Source organism: Cebus imitator, unplaced genomic scaffold (assembly GCF_001604975.1).
Source record: "Cebus imitator isolate Cc_AM_T3 unplaced genomic scaffold, Cebus_imitator-1.0 Scaffold31, whole genome shotgun sequence".
Lineage (NCBI taxonomy): Eukaryota > Metazoa > Chordata > Mammalia > Primates > Cebidae > Cebus > Cebus imitator.
Window position 1 is genome coordinate 254,731 of NW_016107346.1, and position 13,444 is coordinate 268,174.

Below are 13,444 nucleotides of genomic sequence, written 5' to 3' on the forward strand. Positions count from 1 at the left end.
ATTCTCCCTGTCCATGAGCATGGAATGTTTTTCCATTTGTTTGTTTCATCTCTGATTTATTTGAGCAGTGGTTTGTACTTTTCCTTGTGGAGATATTTCTCCTCTTTTGTTAGCTATATTCCTAGGTATTGTATTCTTTTTGTGGTAATTGTGAATAGAAGTTTACTCGAGATTTGGCTCTCAGTTGGCCTGTTGTTGGCCACATGAAATGTTAGTGATTTTTGGCCAGATGCAGTGGCTCACACCTGTAATCCCAGCACTTTGGGAGGCCAAAGCAGGCGATCACAAGATCAGGAGATCAAAACCATCCTGGCTAACATGGTGAAACCCCGTCTCTACTAAAAGTACAAAAGAATTAGCTGGGCATGGTGGCACATGCCTGTAATCCCAGCTACGCGGGAGGCTAAGGCAGGAGAATCACTTGAACCCAGGAGGTGGAGGTTGCAGTGAGCCAAGATTGCATCATTGCACTCTGGCCTGGGTGACAGAAAGACTTCATCTCAAAAAAAAAAGGAAGATATGTTAGTGTTTTTTGCACATTGATTTTGTATCCTGAGGCTTTGCATTGAAGAATGCAAATGGTTGTTTATCAGCTTAAGAATCTTTTGGACTAAGATGATGGGATCTTCTAGATACAGGATTATGTCATCTGCAAAAAGGGATAGTTTGACTTTCTCTCTTCCTATGTGGATATCCTTTATTTATCTCTCTTGTCTGATTGCCTTTACCAGAACTTCCAATACTATGTTGACTACGAGTGGTCAGAGATGACATCCTTGTCTTGTGTGGGTTTTCAAGGGTCATGCTTGTTTATTTTTTCTGCCTATTTGTGTGCATTTACACCATCACCACTTGTTTATAAGGCTATTTTTCTTCCATTGAATAATTTTTGTATTTTGTCAAAAAATCAATTAAACATGCTTGTATGGTTCTATTTTTGGGTTCTCTGTTCTGTTCCATTGGCATACCTGTCTGTCCCTTTACCAATACTACACAGTGTTGATGAGAGTGTGTGTGTGTGTGTGTGTGTGTGTGTGAGTGTGTGATTGTGTGTCTGTGTGTGTATTTGTGTGTGTGTATGTCCTGAAATCAGGAAAACTGACTCCTTGTACTATATTCTTCTCTTTTAGAAATGTTTAAACTATTTCTAGTTATTTTATCTTTACATCGGGATATTAGAATTCTCTTGTCTGTATCTACACAAATTTTTGCTTGGATTTTTTTGTTAATTGTGTTAAAGATGTATACCAGTTTGGAGATAACTGGCATCTTTACTGTGTTGATTTACCCAGTACATTGTATGAATCACCATTTTATAATTTATTTGATGTATTTAATCAGTATTTTGAAGTTTACAGAAAGTGAGTGCCATATATATTGCTACATTTATACTTAGGTATTTCATTTTTGAGCAACTGAAATGATATTACATATTTCATTTCAGTGTCCATGTGCTTATTGGTAGTATACAGAAATACAATACATTTTTATGTATTTATCTTTGGTTCTGTGACCTTGGTGAACTCACTTAAAAATCTTTTTTAGAAGAGATTATGTAAAATTGATGCTATTACTTCGTTAACCATTTGGTATAATTGTTAAAGTGAAAATATCTTTCTGAGCCTGGAAACTTATTTTTTGAAAGTTTTAAAAATTATGAATTTTATTTAGCTAACTTAATAGTTACAGGGCTATCCAAATTATTTTATATTTAGTTATTTTTGATAGTTTTTTTTTCAAAGAATTGGGTTGTATTCATATTGCCTGTGTTATTTCTGATATACTTATGTCTTTTTCTTTGTCAGTTTTTGTGGTGGTTAATTTTAGGTGTCAACTTGATCGGACTGAGGAATGCCTCATACATGGCTGATGAGGCACTGTTTTTCATGTGTCTATACGAGTGTTTTTGGTGGACATTGATCTTTGAGTCAGTGGATTGAGAGAAGCAAACTCACCCTCAACATGGGCAGGCACCGTCCAATTAGCTGAGGGCCCATTTGAAACAAACAGGCAGAGGATGGGGATTTGTTCCCTCTGCCTTCTCTCTCCCTTCCAGAGAGAATGCTTTTCCTCCTCCTACCTTTGGACATCAGACTCTAGGTCTGTGGGTTTTGACTCTGAGACTTTTACCAGTGGCCTCCCAGGGGCTCGTGGGCCTGACTGGAGGCTGCACTGTCAGTTTCTTTGGTTCTGAGGCTTTTGACTTGGACTGAGCCACGCTACCAGCTTTTCTGGTTCTCCAGCTTACAGTCAGCCTATTGGACAACTTCTCTGCCTCTGTGATCCTGTGAGCCACTTCCCCTTAACAAATCCCCCTCCATATATCCTACTTGTTCTGTCTCTCTGGAGAACCCTGACACAGTCCTGATAGAGGTTTGTCAATTTTATTGATCTTTTCAAAGAACCTGCTCTTTGTTTCATATACTTTTCTCCACTGTTTCTGTTTTCAATTCAGTTCCATTGTTTTCTTCTCTAATCATTATTATTAATTATTAATCTTCTCTAATCCACTTCTTTTGGATTTATTTTGATGTCCTTTTTCTAGTTTATTGATGTGGCTTAGGTTATTAGTTTGAGACTTTTTTCATCTTTTTGAATACATACATTTAGTGCTATAATTTTTTCTCTAAGAACTACCTTAGAAATAGCCCACAGATTTTGATATGTTCCACTTTTTTTATTTAAATGTATTTTTAAATTTTTCTTAAGAGTTTCTCTTCAATTCTTGGATTATTTAGAAGTGTGTTGTTTAGGTTCAAGATATTTGAAGGTATTCTTGTTATCTTTTTGTTATCCATGTCTATTTGATTCCTTGAGTGATAAGAATTTATTCTGTGTGATTTCATCTCTTTCAAATGTGCTCAAGTGTGTTTTATTGTTCAGAATTTTGTCTGTGTTGAGTGAGTTGTTCTATAAATGTCAATTAGATCCTGATGTTTAATGGTGGTGTTGAGGTTTGTTACATCCTTGCTGATTTTCTCTCTAGAACAGAACTATCAATTGTTGAGAGAAGGATGTTGAAGTTTCCAACTATTATCATGGGGGCATCTATGTTTCCTTTCAGTTCTATCAGTTTATGGGTCACATATATTGCAGTTCTGTTGCTTGATGCATATACCTTAAGATTGACAGATTTACTCTTCTATTATTATATAATATTATCTGATATTAATATAGACATTCTTGTATTCTTTTAATTACTATTTACATAATATATCTTTCCCATTATTTTACTTTTAACCTACCTATGTTGTTATATTTGAAGTGATTTTTTTTGTAGACAGCATATAGTTGAGTTATGTTTTGAATCCCCTCTTCCCATGTCTTTTAATCAATATATTTGGACTATTTACATTTAATATATTTACTGCCATGAGTGGGTTTACAGTTTGTACTTGGTTCTTTGACTATAATAGTACAATTATTGTCTAGAAATTTTCTTTCTAAGATTCCCCTTCCCCTTTTAACCTACCTATGTTGTTATATTTGAAGTGATTTTTTTTTGTAGACAGCATATAGTTGAGTTATGTTTTGAATCCCCTCTTCCCATGTCTTTTAATTGATATATTTGGACTATTTACATTTAATATATTATTGCCAGAAATGGGTTTACAGTTTGTACTTGGTTCTTTGACTATAATAGTATGATTATCGTCTAGAAATTTTCTTTCTTTCTAAGATTCCCCTTCCTGGTTGTTTAGCTAGTGAAAAATGGTTTGTTTGCTTGTTTTCTAAGTTCATTGACATTTTCAGGTTGCTTCCTTTTTAAAATCCAAGTCCAGAGAACATACCACACATTGTTCCATGAGTTCTAAGGTCCGTAGCTTATCTGCCTTATTTTATTCAGCTTCCAGAACTCTCCTTTTTATTTATTTATTTTTTATATGTCATGTCCAGGATTTTTAGTTTACTTAGTTTAGTTGCCGATGGTAGCTTAGAGAAGAAATAGAGAACAGTATGTCTAATCCATCTTTCTGGATATATGTCAACTTAAGCTCCATATTCAGACAGACTTTGATTCAAATCTTGGCTCTAGCCCTTTCTAATTATATGTATTTTGACAAATATCTTACCTCTGAGCCTCACTTTCTTCTAGTGCAAAATGAGTGAAGCAGAGTTGTGAAGGTGAAGTGAATTATCTAAAATAATCATGCAACACAGTGAAAGCACATAGTAAGCTCTCATTAAATGTAATTTTTATAATTATTACTATTAGTACTATCATCATTACTGTTGCGATTGTTGCCATTATTACTACAACTGTTATTACTTATAAACACTTCCTTTTGGTTCTATGAACACACGATGTTTTCAGTGACTTACAGTTCAAAGCCTGGTTTCCTGATACAACAATTAACAGAGAGGTCAGAATAATCCCCTTTGAGAAATGAGGGTGATGTTAAAGATGTTAGAATTTCTTGCTTCTTTGGTCAAAGACTATGATATGTTCAAGGACACCCAAGCCCACTTGGTGACTGGACTCTCATAATTACAAAATTTGCTCCTGAATTGCTCTTTTTCCATAGTTGTGTCCCTCAGTCTTTTGCTCTTGCCTCATTATATGCCTGATTTTTATTGTTTTCTCTCTGTTTCATTATTTTTCTCTTCCTCCTGGGATTGTTCCCACTCTCTCTGGCTGGGACCCCTCTCTATGAAATAGACAGTCTGTGTTGTTCTGCCCCCAACACTGCTTGGTGGTTTTTGGATGTGTCACTCACCTTGGTGCTGGAATTAATGGCTGAATTTTGGGCAGTGCCAATGGTAACAAAGGATAGCTTCAAATAATCAGTGAGAACTGTAAGGAGAGGAAGCAGGGATCAAAGAGGTGCCTCTTACTCCAGATTCTAGTCCTTATAGGCATAAACTTCTGATCTCAGAAGTAGATATTATTCCTTTGAGAAGATAACACACTCTTGCATTTATTGTCAGTCTTTCTTTTTTTAATAAAAAATTTGGGAAAATCTTAAGTTTAAAAAAAGCTTATGTAATCTGACTCCTTTCACTCCCTAAAGATTACTTCTTTTACTTCTTGAATGTATATTCTTCCATCTCCCTCCCTAATATTTTGTGTTCTCCAACTTCTGCATCTTAATGTTGTTGATACATTTTGGGGGTACTAGAATTGTTGTTTAAAGACAATTCAAAATGAATCTAGACAGAGATAGTATAGAAAATGGCAATTTATTGTTCCAATCTTATCTGCCAGACTGACTAAAAACCAATAAATTTCTAAATAATGTAAAACCCCTGAGAAATCTCTGGTTGATATGCAAGAAACCTACATTTCATGTTATTCTTATATTTTGTTATGGTAAATTAAATGATTCGAATTTTGGGGAGACAGCAATACGAAGCTTTTTTTCTTTTTTTGTTAAGATGGAGTCTCATTCTGTTGCCAGTCTGGAGTGCAGTGGCGTGATCCCTGCTCACTGAAACCTCTGTTTTCCGGTTTCAAGCAACTCTCCTGCCTTAGCCTCCGAAGTAGCTGGGATTACAGGCATGCACCACCAAGCCCGGCTAATTTTTTTTATTTTTTTAAATTTTTTGTTTTTATTTTTAGTAGAGATGAGGTTTCACCATGTTGGCCAGGATGGTCTCTATCTTTTGACCTCCTGATGCACCCGCCTCAGCCTCCCAAAGTGCTGGGATTATAGTCATGAGTCACTGTGCTCAGCCTTTTTTCTTTTTCTTTTTTTTTTTTTTTAACATTGAAGACCACCAACCATTTCCAACCAATGTGGATGTTTTCCTGTTTGTTGAGTAGGGATAACAATTGCCTTTACTTCATAGAGTTGCTTTGAAGACTAAAATAATGGTAACATGTACCATAAAGAACACGATCACACAGGGGTTTGCGATTATTATTGTTGCAGCTGCTATTGTTATTACATTATTTAATCAATGTCCTTTAACCAACAAACATGGTAAGGGAAATTAGGTTAACAAAATTGTTCTAAATCCAATGATTATTTTTCTTACTGTGTGAGAATTCACAAATTTCTGGATATTTTCCCCATAAGATAACAACTGTGTAAGATGTAGAGTACCCAAAACCTCAAGTAGGAAAACCTTTCCTATAAAATGGATTCAGAAGAACAAGAGGGGCGTCAGATGTTTTTCAGGGTTGTTCTTGCTGGTTTTACTCTAGCAGGTACAGGTTGGAGGCTGAAAACTCCTGAACAATTTCACCCCAGTCAGAGGGCTGAGTGGATACAGCCAGTGGGATGTGGAGTTTGATGCACTATCTCAGACCAAGAAAAAGGAAACTCACTGTGAACTTGAAAGACAGATAGCATTCTTGAAATTAAGTTAAACCAAAACTTAAAATAGTTTAAAGTCAGGATATGGGTTGACTTTCTTTTTAACACTTGACTCTAAGCTGACACAGGGTGAGTATCCCAGAAGGTTTATTCCTTTCCAAAACTAGTCTATGAGAATGAAGACAGAGAATTAATTGCCATTTGAATAAAGAAAACCCAGTCCTTCCCTGGACTTGGCAGAAGATGAAAACTATGAGCACCTATTCAGTGTTCTTCCACAGGCTTCTCACATGAAGCCGACATTTCCTGTAGCAACAATTTCTGCCTCATCCTTTCACTGTGCCTCACTGTGGGGTTAGATCTAACAAATCGTGGATGTTTCTGCTTCACTCCCCAGGACCCTTTTTTTTTTCTTTTTGATAGTCTTGGTGGTGACAGACTTCCCTTCCATCTTTCCCTAGCCCCAGGTTGTTTTAATTACCACTGCTGTGTTTTGTCAGATGGTAAACTGTGAAAGTGGCTTTAGGTTGCTTAGCTTTTTTTATTTTTATTTTTGAACAAAATAAAACAAAACACAAACACTTGCTTGGGGTAAAAGGAGGTGCATATGACCTAAGGATATATTGATTTACTCATTTATTCACTTTGGAACTAAAGATAACAGGTAATTCATCTGCTGTGCTCACCACATTTTGACTGCAGAGATTTTTCTTAGTTCATACTCTATTGACAGTGTCTGTAGGAAGTGGGAAGAAGCTGGAACTTTGTCTTTCACTAGGAGGTCTTAGTCCCTAAATTATCTTGAACTGTTTTCTTTACACAGTTTTGAGAAAGGGGAGTGGGAAGAGGTCAGCACTTCTGTAAACATGGGCTACTCAACAGTGAGGTGTGAATACACATTAGACATTGCCAAGTCCTTATGGCAGAGTGCCTAAGGCAGATCCTCCCTCTTCTAAGCCTCAGTTTCCTCACCTGTAACATGGGATAATAATAAAACCTGTTTAATGTGTGTATGTGGGGAGTGGGGTGGGTGTTTGCTAACGTGCAAATGTACTATAGGCTGTGTTTACAGTAGCTCTTGTTATTAATGAAAGAGGACCTTTAAGCTCATTAATTGACTTCTTTTAGAAACCTAGTCTAGCACGGTGCCTAGTTTATTAATAGGGCTTGATATAGGAGCTTTCTAAAATAAAGGAATAAAGAGTTTGGAAAAATGGAGCCAACTTTGACCTCTAAAAAATGGGAAACATCTTTAGGGAAATAAACTCTATTGTCCATTCTACAGAAATAAAAGTATTATGTAACTAACACTGTAAATAAAAGTTCAGCTTAGCATTTAGGTTTTGCTTTGGTAATATTTATACAAATTCATATACTTCACATGTCCTTAGTTGGGAAAAATACCTGTCATTGATACGTTACTAATACCGATAGCAATGTATGTTTGTTAAGGACTTAGTTCTTTCTTGGTTTCTGTCCTAATTGCATTATATATCTTAACCTACTTAATATCAATTTAATGTTCACAACAAGGCCAAGAAGTAGACACAATTGTTATCCCATATTATAGACAAGAAAACAGAGAGATAAAGGTAGCAGTGACAAATTGGTAATGCCAGAATTGGTAAGCCTCTGGAGACAGATCTAATTTTGGAGTTTTGTTTTGAACATTTTCTGTTTTTTACTATACAATGATGGAGTTCTTTTTGCCTAGCTGCACATACTCTGCCACCTCTTTGCAGGCAATCTAAATATGTCAGTGTTCATTAGCTATTTGTACTAACGAACATGCTGCATTTTTAGAATCTCATATTTGACAATGTGTTAAATAGCCCTCTGCTATGAATAGCCCTCTGTATGAATCAGCTTGCAGACTGGCAGGCTTGTTCTTGTCAAATCTTCTAATCTAGACTTGCCTAATCACAAACCTTCTTCTTTTTCTTTTTCCATAGCTCTCTAGCAACTTTGGATAAGCAGTGCTTTAGCTAACAAAAGCTCCTGCCTCCATTCTGGGCATAGCTACTTCCTTTTCTGGCTTGAAGCTTGGTTGCTCTGCTGTTAAACAAGCAACAGCAGTTTCAGCACCGGGGACAGCATATTTTAATGACGTGGTAATGGAATGTAGAGTCAGACATGCCTTGATTAAAATGGAGTACTCTGATTTAAGATTACACTCTTTTCCCATTTCTTCATGCAATTCCAATTTTTCTTCTGGTTACCAAGCTTCATTCCCAGTCATAGAAGACAGCAATGCAGTTTGTGTATGCTGTGCTTCCAAATAACTTTTAATTAGACATTTAAATTAGACTGGTGCTGGTTCACTGAATCCAGAGTTTTTATATTTCTCCAATCTAATTATTAGCTGTTTTAATTTACCAATTCATGGTTTGCCATTTATTTTAATGTTACTTACAATGGCATTAAACCTATAATTCCTAGGTTTTCTCATAAAGAAAATGAGATATAAATGTCTGAAATTAAGAAAAAAAATCTTAAGCAGTCAAATTTATAATAAAAAGTAAATAAAGCAAGCTTAAACCATCAAATCTATAATCAAAAATAGCCATTCTCTAGACAGGTGTTGATGAGGGAGAATGAACAAAAATACTGTAATGTGATGGGAAGGACATCTGGGAGATCCTAAGGGATTTCCTTATACTTTTTGTGAAGGTGAAAGTGAATATGGGCTTTCCTGATGAGATGGGCTACTGCACGAACCCATTTTTGTCTCTACTGGCCAGAATTGGGTCGTAGTTAAAGGTAATTGGAGCCCTTTCAGGGTAGGGGAGACTGGGGCATGAGGTGTGGAGTTAAGTAGATGTGATGAAGGTTGACATGGCCCTTCTGAACATATATTGAGTACTTGAAATATATTGGGCATTTTCTGGGTGCTTTTGCTCATTGAACACAACACTGTTATAAAGTTTGAACGATTACTATCTCCATTTGTAGAAGAAAAAACTGAAGTACAGAGAAGTTAAGTAACTGATCCAAGGTCACACAGACAGTAAGCACTGGGAGTGAGAACTGAACTCAAGCTGACTGACTCTTGAATTTGCACTTTCTATCCTCACTCTGCCATACCTCTCCAAAAAGGCAGATAGTGAAAAACAAGAAAAAGCTGGACTCAGCTGTCAAACCAGCCACAAATGGTAAGAGTTCTCGCCCAATGTAGTCATTGTGAGGATTAAATTGGATTAATTCATGTAAAAATGCTTAGCTAGTACCTGGCACAGAATGTTGTCCATAGTGGATATTAATTGGAGAACTTGCTGCATGTATTCAAGAAGAAAACCATTCAGTAACAATGACAATGATGATAATGGGACAGAAGTACAAAGAGGATGAAGCCTAAAGCTACTCCTTAGACATGGCTTCAGGCATTCCTATCATTATGCAGTGCTGTCAGTCTCAATGGTGGTTGATGGAGTCATGAGCTGAGGGGATAAAGAGGAATTGAAGGGGGTAAAAGATTTGTCTTTCCTTTGTGCCCCAGTGCATAAAAACTGGGTGTTAAGACTAAACAACCCACAATCCAAACCATGATCTGGGCCTCGGGCCATCCATGTGCATCTTTTTATCAGTCTGGGGACCCCTTCTGGAGCAGTGACTGGCAAAAGTCCAGTGGGGACTCACTGTTTCCACTCACCAGCAATTCAGAGAAAACATACCCAATTCAAGCATCTTCTGGGCTCCTTATGAAGATGCATGCTCTGCCCTCAAAGCATTCATTATCTAAGAGTAAAAAAAAAGTATGTGTATATTTAGTGAAGCATATGAGACTGGGAACTGAGGGACAATTAGTTTGTCTCTTCTGGCAACAACAATCAAGGTCTTTTTCAAGAATTTTTATCTGAGGATTTGCATCAGACACAAAATCGAGGTTTTGGTGAACTTTCAGTGAGACATCTTGTGTAGTCTTGGTGGGAAATTTTTAGGTACTCCATGCCTACTGCTGAAGCTGAAATGGGCCATAATGCATCTGTTTTTGTCTCCTATATAAGTTTATTTTGTGGGAAGGGAGGTTGTCTATGATCTGAGCTTAGCCAATCCGATGAACTTTCCTAGAACTTCACACCTTGAGCCAGTCATGCAAGAACACAGCGACTATAGGTCATACATAATAAAGCTGATACCGTGACTAGGGTTTTCTATTGCACTAGACAAGGAGACTGTTGCTCTGCTGCCTGCATCCTGTTCTCTGTCACTCTCTTGGCTCCTACTTCTTCCAAAACTTAACGATTCAGTAATTCTTTGAGTTCCCAGTAATTTTCCAATATATTCCTTATTATTTAAATTAGAGTCAGTGTTTGATACTGAAAACCAATAACCCTAACTTACTAATAATACTGCTAATACTGCCTCAGAAAGAAATTTAGTTATAGAAACAGTGACAGTCCCATTAGGGTTTTATGGGGTACTGTTATTAATATACTGTATTGGGAACTGCATGCCTGTGCCTTTTAGGATTCTTTTTATATCCCTAACATTGGACATGAATTTGTGATAGTAACCACCCTAGCTTTCAGTTTTACTAAAGTGCATCAATAAGGCTTTTGAAGCCGTGGGGATCTTTGAATTTCCTATAGTGTGAGATAAGGCTCTTTCTCATTATTCTAAGAATAGCCCAGCTCCTAAAGCCATTCAGAAATCCGCAGAGGGAGATCTGGCTTGCAGGCCTTGCAATAAACTCTTATTAACTCTATCAAAAGTAATCTGCTTTTGTCTTGACCTCACTTTAGATTCTCGGCAGGTATAATGGACAGATGTGTAGGGTTTCCTTTTCCCTTTTAAAAGACTAGTTAAATGTACCTTTCTCTCATCAGATTATAAAAGTCCAATGTAAATGGAAAGTTCATTGCTCTCCTTGATAACAGACGTAATATTCCCAATGGATGCCCTCCTGTCAGAGGACATGTGAGATAGACCTAGAGTTTATTTTCGGTTAAAACAGTCTGAAAATAAGCTTAATTTCCCAGTTTGTGCACTTTAACCTCTCTCTGACGGATGTAATGGGAAAATGCTTTGTATTAACTTTCAGTGAAGAAAAGATGTGTGCTTTCTACTGTTTCCAGTTACACTTGGCTGTGTTGGTCCTATCTGGGTTGGTTATAATTGGTCCTTACGTTCTACTCATCAATTAGACCAGTCTCCTTATTATTTATTTCTTTTGGTGGTAGATAGGTGGGAGCAGTGGGAGGAAGAGTGAGAAACTGTTAACATCAATGTCACTTTTCCATTGAGTATTACGCTCAGGCTCAAAGCATAGATAAAAGCAAATAAAAGCAGCACTCACTGAGTATGTTTAGCATTTTATACGTCACAACATGTGTTTGTTTTTGTCATCTTGAGTTCTGTAGCAAATAGGAAACATTCATACACCTTTGAGCCAAGGGAAAGCCAAGGCTTACACACACACACACACACACACACACACACACACACACACACACAGAGGGACATTTGACTCAAGTCACACAGCTAAACCAACACTGTTAAGAATGAGATTTTGGATATCAGGCTGCTGGCTAATTTTCCTTGGTTAAACAACATGGCAGGTAGGAGAGCCAGAAAAGAGAGATGGAATTTGAAACTAGCAGACCAGAGCTATGCTTCCAGCTGTGTTCCTTCCTGGTTAGTTGTGTCGTGGCAAGAATAAGCCTTAGGTTTTCATCTGTGAAATAGGAATGATAACAACGCCTGTTTTCATGAAAAACACTTTGCAAAATGCAAAGTACTTTAAAAGTACAATTATTATATATTTATGATAATAATTGATTATGTACTGAGCATTTACTCTGTGCCAAGCACTGCCACACATTATTTTCTTTTTATATTATGAAATAAAATATATATCAAAAAGTTTCCAAAACATCATTATATTGTGTAAGAATTTGTTGTGAAGGTTGCATCTGTGAACTACTACCACATCAAGAATCAGAATGCTATCAGCAAACCAGAAACTGTGAGTACACATCTCTCTTCTTCCTTCCCCTAGTGGTAACCTCTATTCTAGGGTGAAAGCAATCATTTGTATGCTTTTCTTTATATTTTTAATAATCCACAAATAATATAGTTCAGTTTCTCCTTTTTAAAATTTTTTTGATGGAGTCTTGCTCTCTCACCCAGGCTGGAGTATAGTGGTGCGATCTCAGCTCACTGCAACCTCTGCCTCCTAGGTTCAAGAGATTCTCCTGCCTCAGCCCCCCTAGTAGTGGGGATTACAGACACCCGCCACTACTCTCAGCTAATTTTTGTATTTTTAGTAGAGGTGGGGTTTCAACATGTTGGCCAGGCTGGTCTCGAACTCCTGACCTCAGGCGATCTGCCTGCCTCAGCCTCCCAAAGAACTGGGATTAGAGGCCTGAGCCACCATGCCCGGCATTTTTGCCTTTTTTTGAACTTTATGTTGATGGAATCAAATAATATGTATTGTTTTGCATTTGGTTTCCTCTACTGACACGGTGTTTTGAAGTTTCATTCATCTCATTCTGTATGACTGTAGTTGTTCATTTTTATTACTTACAGTATTCTACTGGGTGAATATATAATAATTTATCTAAACCTCATACCATTGATTTTTAGATTGTTTCTCACTTTTTGCTCTTGAGAATAATGCATTTATAAATTAGTACATGTATCTTGATGCACAAATGTATGCAATTCTGTAGGCTGTGCATTATCAGTGGAATTACTGAGTCAAACACAGGTTGTATATATCTTTAATTCTATTAGACAGTGCCTTACTGCCTGTAAAAAAGTAGATGTCCCAATTTACACTCCAACAAGCAAGTATGAGAATTTACATTGTTCCATACCCTCTCTAACATTCAATATTTTGGTATATTTAAGTAATAATGAGTCTGGTGTACATATAGTGGCATCTCATAGAGGTATTAACATGCATTTCCCTGATTACTACAAAGCGTGTATCTGTTTATAAGTTCATTTTCTTTTTAAAGTGTTTGTTCACAGGTAATGCTTATTCTCTATTGGGTTGCCTATCTTTCTCACTGATTTGTAGTTTTTAGAAAATTATAGTCTAGCCACAAGCCCTTTTTTGGTTATCCGTGTATCAAATATCCTCTCCCCTCCATGCTTTGCATTTTCTTTCTCTTATCGTGTCTTTTGATGATCATACTCTTCTTTTAAATGTCATCTAACTTTTTTTTTTTTTTTTTTTT